The sequence below is a fragment of the Salminus brasiliensis genome, chromosome 7, assembly GCF_030463535.1.
Source record: "Salminus brasiliensis chromosome 7, fSalBra1.hap2, whole genome shotgun sequence".
NCBI lineage: Eukaryota > Metazoa > Chordata > Actinopteri > Characiformes > Bryconidae > Salminus > Salminus brasiliensis.
This window is the reverse complement of record NC_132884.1, coordinates 19482575-19491262: the sequence shown is the minus strand read 5'-3', so window position 1 is coordinate 19491262 and position 8688 is coordinate 19482575. Positions and strand designations below refer to the sequence as shown.

The 8688-nt window shown below is 40.8% G+C and overlaps 1 pseudogene; it reads left to right on the top strand.

The window, feature by feature from the left end:
* Nucleotides 1–820: 820 nt before the first annotated feature.
* On the top strand, nucleotides 821–6858 carry LOC140559659 (general transcription factor II-I repeat domain-containing protein 2-like; annotated as a pseudogene).
* The last annotated feature ends 1830 nt before the right edge of the window (nucleotides 6859–8688 follow it).

Sequence of the window (8688 nt, the reverse complement as noted above, 5' to 3'; positions counted from 1 at the left end):
GCTAGCACACGCTTTTATTACCTCAAGGCTAGATTACTGTAATGCACTTTTGTCAGGTTGTTCCAGCAGGAACCTCAATAAACTTCAGCTGGTGCAAAATGCTGCAGCCAGGGTTCTTACTAAAACTAGAACATTTCACTATATCAGTCCAGTTCTATCAGCACTTCATTAGCTCCCAGTTAAATTCCGCATTGAATACAAAATTCTTCTGTTAACATATAAATCCCTACATGGCCTCGCTCCTGAGTACCTGCGGGACCTTACTACATATTACGAACCATCAAGATTACTTAGATGTCAGGATGCTGGACTCGCTTACTCGTTCCCAAAATTCAGAAAACCTCAGCAGGGGAAGAGCCTTTTCTTATAAAGCCCCCCAACTCTGGAATAACCTTCCAGATAATGTTTGGGACTCAGACACAGTCTCAATCTTTAACTAGTCTGAAAACTTATCTGTTTAGTTTAGCTTTTGGTAATTAATGTTTCCCCTTAGATCACGTGTCAAACTAAAGGCCCGCGGGCCAAATGTGGCCCGCCGTGTCATTTGTTGTGGCCCGCAAGATCTTAAAAGATCTGCTTAATGCTGTCGCTTCACGGGTAACATAATTGGCATGAATTGTGGGAAATGGAGTTTATTGTCAATGCATGCTTTTAGACTAATTCTAAAGCGTGCATTGACCTTAAACTACATGTCCCCACAATGCATGCAGATTATGCTTTTTTCAACAAGTGGAATTACAGCTACAATTAGCTACAAATGTGATCCCAAAATGTCCAGGAAAAGAAAAACTGATGCCGATGGAAGACCGTTTCAAGAGGGATGGGAAGCGAATACATGTTTGTGCTTCAAGGAGAAAAAACGGTATGTCTTTTGTGTTATGAGATGGTGGCAGTTGTCAAGGAGTACAATTTACGTCGGCACTTTGATCCCAAACACGGAGCTAAGTATGCCAAAGTTAGCCTTCAAAAAAGCAACAAATTGTACAAGAATTAAAAGGCAAATTGCGATCGCAGCAGAATATGTTCACAAGAGCTACGGCCCAAAACGACGCAGCAGTGAAAGCTAGCTTTATTGTAGCTGAAGAAATCGCTCGCGCGTCTAAGTCTTTTTCAGAGGGTGCATTTTTGAAGCAGTGTATGCTGAAGGTCTGTGAGCAGGTGAGTCCCGACCAGATACAGACATTTAAAAATGTCAGTTTATCAAGAAACACCATCGCGGAGCGAATTAAGGAACTCGCAGGAAACCTGGCAACACAGCTGGCCGCAGAGAGGCGCAACTACCAAACCTTTTCATTAGCGCTTCATGAAAGCACAGATAGCACGGATACAGCGCAGCTATCCATTTTCATTAGAGGCGTGAAGTCGGACCTCTCTGTCACTGAGGAGCTGTTGGATATAGCTGCCATGCATGGGACCACAACGGGATGGGACATTTTCGATGCGGTGCAGAAGTCCTTAAATAAAAATGCATTGCCCTGGGAAAATTTGGTTGGATTAACCACAGACGGCGCACCTGCAATGTGTGGAGGAAAATTGGGCTTGGTTGGACTAATGAAAGAGAAAATGCAGAAGAGTAACTGTCACGCGCACCTTATAACTTATCATTGCATTATCCATCAAGAGGCTTTGTGTGGGAAGGTGCTGGGGATGGATGATATAGTAACCACCGTCATGAACACAGTGAACTTCATTCGGGCGCGTGGCCTGAATCACCGTCAGTCCAGCTGTTCTTGCAGGAGATGGGCTCGGAGCACGGAGACGTGCCGTACCATACGGAGGTGCGGTGGCTGAGTAGGGGCAAAGTCCACAAATGATTTTTTGAGCTTAGGGAAGGCATTGCTCTTTTCATGCAGGGTAAAGGAAAACCCATGTCCGATCTGTCAGTTCCAAACTGCCTGTGTGACTTTGCGGTGTTGTGCGACATTACCGAACATCTTGCCCAACTGAATCAGAAGCTTCAGGGACGCAAACAAGTCATCACGCAGATGTCCGACATGATCACCGCTTTCCAGCGTAAACTTGATCTATGGATGTGCCAGGTGAAGCAGGACAATCTTGCCCACTTTCCTGTTTGTCAGAGCATCTCAGCCTCATTTGTGTCTGTCATTAAGTGTATGTATGACCTCTGCAAGGGTGTGTGCAGCCATTTGTGTTTTGTAAAATGCCACATCTGTCACACATGTTCTTAGCAGCTCATAGTTGTTGGTTGTATTGTTATTCTGCCCCTTTCAATTGTGACAAAGTTTTGAGTTAGTTAATGTCATAACTTGTGTTTGATAATATTTTTCTTTATTCATTTGGATAGTTTGATCGTTGATTGATGGAGTAATACGAGTTTCTTAACCTGACAAATTAACAGGATTTATGTTATGTTAACAGAGTAACAAGCAAACATATTTTTCATCTATTCAAATATTTATAAGTTGAATAAGTAATAAATTCAGAGTTATTTAACATTAAGGAGTACTAATATTTATTCTACATTACATTTGGTTGCATTTAGTTACATTTATACTGTCTTACAGTTACATCTGGCCCTTTGAGGGCAACCATTATGGTGATGTGGCCCTCTGTGAAAATGAGTTTGACACCCCTGCTATAGAGCTTTCGCTAACACTTAGGAGCCTAAGACACTGTATCAGATGGTAAAGATGTAATTGATGTGATAAGAAATATCTATTTTTTACTCTTATTATGATGCTTGAGTTGGCTTTATGAGCTTCTTTTTTGATCTTAACTGGTGTAGCAGTTATTTTAACTGCTCACTCACTTCTGTTAATGTCTGTTAGCAGGTATTTGCTGATAGACACTGACAGAAGTGAGAACCCAGAAATGTGAAAAGGGCCCATCCACAAAGTGCAGGGTGCAGCATGTGTTTGTATGTGGTGGAGGTGTGAAGAGACAGGTGAGATAACTTGTGAACTTGTGACTGATACACTGCGCTGCTGTCTGTTCAGGAGCCGAATTGCTCGGGGATAGAAGCTGTCTTGGCTGGTTCTGGTCTTCATGTTTCTATACTTCATGCCACTGGGCAGTGGCTTGCGTGGGTGGCAGTGGCGGTTCTAGACCATTTTAAGGGGGGGGGGCAGTCTAGGGCCAGTGGTTATGTTAGAGGGGTTGATTACTTTCTAGCTTTCATTTTTATTTCTACAGTTTAGACTCAGTTTTTATATTCAGTCTTATCATGTTCATTTGGCTCTATCTGACCTTCTGCACAAGTCTTTCTTTTTTTGGAAGAAGTGTGAAATATCATTTTTCCTCTTTTTGAAAATAAATACAACAGTGTCGAGCCACCACTACGAGGGGATTGCTGCGTTAGCTTTGCCTTCATTTTCTTCGGGATTAATAAAGTATCAGTTTGGCTGAACCTCAAACACATCTCTTCGTATATATAAATGACTTGATATGCAACACATTCTGAAAAACATTGTAAGACAGGATAAGATCATCCTTTATTAGTCCCACAGTGGGGAAATTCACAGTGTCACAGCAGCAAAAAGATAGGGATAGCAAGACACACACTTAAGATTATATATACAATATAAATAATAACAGTCAAAACAATTGACACACATTGACCCTCGATTGCACATGAGAATGGGAGATATTGCACATTGTAATGTTTATGTGAATGAGCTCTTTATCCTAATTAAAAAATGTACAGATAAATGTATCCTCCGCATTTGACCCATCTGTGGTCGTGAACACACACACACACCTAAAGCAGTATATATTACATTAACAGTTTCCACATTTTTCAACAGTTTTCTTTTACATTTTACTTACCTTGCTTATCTTTGTCGCCGTGTGTTCACAGAGTTGAGGAGAGACACGCCTAATTTAGGGGGGCTGTAGGGGGGTCCAAATGTGTTATAGGAGGGGCACTGGGCCCCTCTCGGCACCCCCCTAGAACCGCCACTGGTTGGTGAAGTCCTTAATAATACTCCTCGGCTCCTCAAATAGTAACTGGTGAATAATTCTTTATCTTCAATAAATGGATGATCGTTTTAAATCTGCATGGTGGAGTGGAGAGTTAGAATTAGAAGCCAACTTTAAGGTTTGTTTTGGCTGCTAAGTGGAAACGTCTCTGTACTTATAATGTAAAATAAAGCTCTGTTTTGTTTTGCTCACAGAGAGATGGATAGGATTGGAACTTGATTGGAAGCTGATACTTGATCTAATAAAAATGCCTGGATCAGTTCCTGATCCTGAGTCAATGGATCTTATCGGAACATCCCTAGTTGCTGCCCTGTTCACTTGTGAGTGTATGCTCACTGCCACGGATTGGTGGCAAGGTGAAATTCCACTGTACTGCTGTGGTGATAAAGTGTGGTTTCCTTTCCTTTCTCAGAACCCTTCTAGCTAGCCCTGTAGCTGTGTGTAAGGATCTGTACTATGGTAGTATAACCTTGTCTTTTATCTGTTCAGCTGAGGAAGATGTACGACGTTGCACTGGTGTATCTGCATGGGCTATTGGGAATGCAGATCTTTATGCCATGGTGACCAAAGCCCTCTGCAGCCTTTACCTTCCAGTGCCTGGGACTGCATTGTGGGAATTAGGGAACCCTTTAGAGTAAGTATTCTTGTACCACTCATACAGAGGGGCCCCAAAGCGTATTTTGTCATTTTGGCCATTCCTAAAATGTGTTAGAGTGTGTTATGTTAGGAAATCAAAACAAGTAAGTATTTCTGGCTCTGCTTTTGTGGAACATTTAGAACAGTGCTACTGGAATACGTCTCCAGGCTTCTCCACACAACAGTCCGTATTTATCAACATTGTGTGAAAACAAACAAACAAAAGGAGAAAAGGAAAGAAAACCAGTAAGACGCTGAAACTATGGCCCGAGGTCCCCTCATAACCTCCACTGTGATGCCGGCCAGAATAGGCTTCTGTTGGTCAAAGCTGGGGAGTCGACATGAAGGAATAGAGACACCAACTGGCCGCTGCAGTGACGCAGACATGGTGGTAGAGTGTGTGTGTGTGTGTGTGTGTGTGTGTGTGTGTGTGTGTGTGTGTGGTGCTGGTGGTACAAGTGGATCAGACACAGCAGTTTTAAACACTGTGTCCACTCTGCTGTTTCTGATCCAATCAAATCAGCACAACAAACTCTAACAAACCACCACCATGTCAGTCAGTCAGTGTCACTCTAGTGATGAGAATATATGTATATATGAAGGTCAGTCTGAAACGGTGGAAATTCAGATCATCTCTGATATTAAACATAAAATAATCTTCTTTCAGTTAAATCCACTGTATTTTAACATCACTTTCCTACCTACTCATAATAAGACTTTCTTGTGCTCATATCATTTCATAGCTAAATGATAAAGATGGATAAATTTACAATTCAATAAACTAAACAAAATGATCAAATCACTCCACAAAATCATCAGTGTCTGATGTATTCATGGTAGGAGTTTCAGACATTTCTTACTGTAGGAATGTGGAGTAATGGGATAGCAAACTTTTGTAAAGTGTCAATTTAGTATTGGGTAGACAAGATTTTGAAAAGTCAAACTGTTATGAATTCACACCCATAAATTCTTGAACAGTACCTGATGTATTCATGGTATGAGTTTCAGACATTTCTTACTGTAGAAATGTGCAGCAGTGGGTAAATGCAGTAATGCTTATAAATACAAATAAATACAATAAACAAAAAAATAATAAAATGAACACAAAAACAAACAAATAAAATTAACAAAAAACAAATAAATAAAAAACAAATAAATAAAATTAACAAATAAAAATTGCTTCATCTGAATTAGATATTTTTTTTGGTGGTTAAGACATAACTGCGCATGTGCAAGCACAGCTTGCAGACATTTTACACACACATCTTGCTTCTGGGAGGTAGTGTTAGCGTATATGAGAAGACTTTGTTATTGCACAGTTACACTGTAGGATAGTTTATTTTGTTTGTCTTTATGAATCCACGTATATGCTTGATATTTCTGGTAAGTATATGGGAGCACTAAGCATAGCTAAAAGGTCGCTAGCTAGCGCTGTCTAACTGTCTGATCTGCTCAAATGAATGCAAATTGAACTAACAAAATTGCACCAGGCGTCCACAAACCTTTGGCCACACAGCATCAGTTTGTGGTAATGGTACTGTGTCAGTCAAAAGCACCTTTGAGTCTAGATTTAGTCCTGATTTGAGAGGCACAGGAGTGTTTTATTAAATGCACTGCACAAACACTCTTGCTAAAGTAAGCTGAATATTCCCAAAACATCATATTTCCACGTTTAGCAGCAGAAGGTCACAGTTCATCATTGTAATCAGAAACTAAATGTTTTAGAAGAGAACAGTTTCTTCATACAGCATATAGAGTTCATATAGCTAGCATATGCAGTTCTGATAACCATGTTGACGTGATTCAAATGTAAATTAATTTTAATGTAAAATTGTCATTTGTAATGCTTTTTGTTTTTAACATATTGTAAGAGTAATAAATGACATTCCACATGCCAAGTTAAAACATCAAGATAAAAAGATATGTTCAAAACCAAATGTATATAAATGCTATTTTCTCCATAGGCTGAAACTCTTGTGATGGATTGTTGTTGTGCTGTTTTTAAGGATTCTGGGACATGTCCTACGTCATTGGTAAGTGTGTTGATTTAATCAACTACTTGTATTTAACAAATAGGCTTCATAGAGCTACTTTTTACTTATTTTATTGATCAGATTAGTTATAAATGCAGTTTGATTCATGCATGTAAATGTCATTTCTACAAAGATCATAAACTTCATGTTCATATTTTTTCTTTTCTATTTTATGTTTTTCTTTCCTCGCTGCTCTCCACTTCACTGCCTGTTTAACCGATGCCCTCCCCCGGCTCTGGTAGGACGTTGAAGACCCTCTTCTAATCTGCTTCTATCTGAGGAATCGCCTGATCCCACGAATGTTCTTGCTTTAATCTCCACACTTTCTGGATCAGTTCGCAGTCCCTCTTTTTGTCCTCCAGCTTTTCTGCTCTTTCACGCTCTTTTCGCTGCGGCGTCTCCTCAGCCTTCTGCTCCTTGCTGGCTTCTTTCCTTTGGGCACGCCGAACTATCCTGGCCCTTAAATGGTAGAACCACGCGCAGCATCCCTGCGCCTCCTCCATTTCTGCCAGCCTTTCCACGGCCCTCCGCTTCTTTTCGGCGTATCTCGCCTGAACCCATTTAATGTACTCTTCTTTTTCCTCCTGAGCCCTCTTCCATCTCTCTTTCACTTCCAACTTCTCCCTAATTTCCTTTTCAATCTGGCGATTCTCTCTTTCTCTTATTTTGATTGGAACAATGGCAAAGCCTTCCTTCCTGAACTCTGCAAAACAGTTTTTTTGGTTTATTCCACCATTTCACAGGGGTGGCGGTTTCTGGACGTTCTGCCTGGGTCTCCACGAAATCCAGGTGGCCTAAGTTCACTTAAGCTCCTCTATGGGGCCATCGTCCTTACAGAAGTTCACGTCATTCTCTGGGTCTCCATCAGCCAGCCCTTCTTCTCCCAGCCGCTCCAGGGCATTCTTCACCTTGAGAGTGATGGTCTCAATTTCCACGTCCGGCTGTGTTGGGACCCTGTAGAGTTCCAGGTCCCTCTCAGTCACCACCAGGGCTGCTGAGACCTTCCATACACGCTTCTGAAGGGCCGCACAGCGAGCTTCCGCCAAGTCTTTCAGCCTCAGAAGATGCTCCAGCTCCCCCTATAGGAAGCTCACCTTCTGCTCCACCTGCTGTGAGATCCGCACCCCAAACACCTGTCTCTTTGAGCTGGTGTGCAAGTATTGTGAGCTCCGCTCCGAACTCCTCCAGTTCCATCATTCCGCTGAGCTGCAGACGTCACAATTGCAGTATTCAAGCGCAGCGCCCCTCCTTTATCACCTCTCGTTTATATACGATGATGTCATCAAATGTAAACCCCAAACACGCGGCTCTTTATTAAAAAATTGCATTATAAAATTGTGCTCGTTTTATCTATTTAAATGTGTTTTTTTTTTATTTGATAATAACAAGAAATGCTTAAATGCTTCATCTGAATTTCCATTGTGTGTCAAATGAATGTACCAGTGGTAAAACTGCCATTGTAACGTCTAAGCAAGCTGAAGCAGTATAAATTAGAGCATGCTTTCAGCATCATTTAAGCCTCAATCGTACTACAAAGAACAATTCTAAATTGTCGAACCACAACTGCAGTTTATTTCCACTGTTGAATGTTTTACAGGTACCTTTAGGCAATAATCACATTCTTGATAAAACCTTAGACAATCACCTTCTGTCCGCGGTAGAACAACAGTCAGATCATTATAATATACAAGTCATTTTGTATAATATACAAGTCATGTGATGAGTTGTGTTTCAAGAGCAACAGTGTTGTGTTGGGAGATGAGCTGCTAGTATTGCTGGATTTCTATGTAGATGACATTTGACCTAGGTAATCATTTAGACACATCCAGAAAAAACACCAAGTCTGTGTAGTATATTAAAATCCCAGCAATTTAACATCCGTTCGTAATTCCTTTTCTCATCTTTTTATTTATCTTCACTGTGCAAAGCAGATTATGTCAAGACATATGGATATATAAAGGTTTTAGAGCCTTTGCTGCAAAATCGTGTTAAAAAAAAAGTATTCAAAAAGTCAGGGCATTTTCATTGCACAGCTTGGTGGTTTGTTAAAGGCATAGAGCAGAATGCCATAGCACACAAT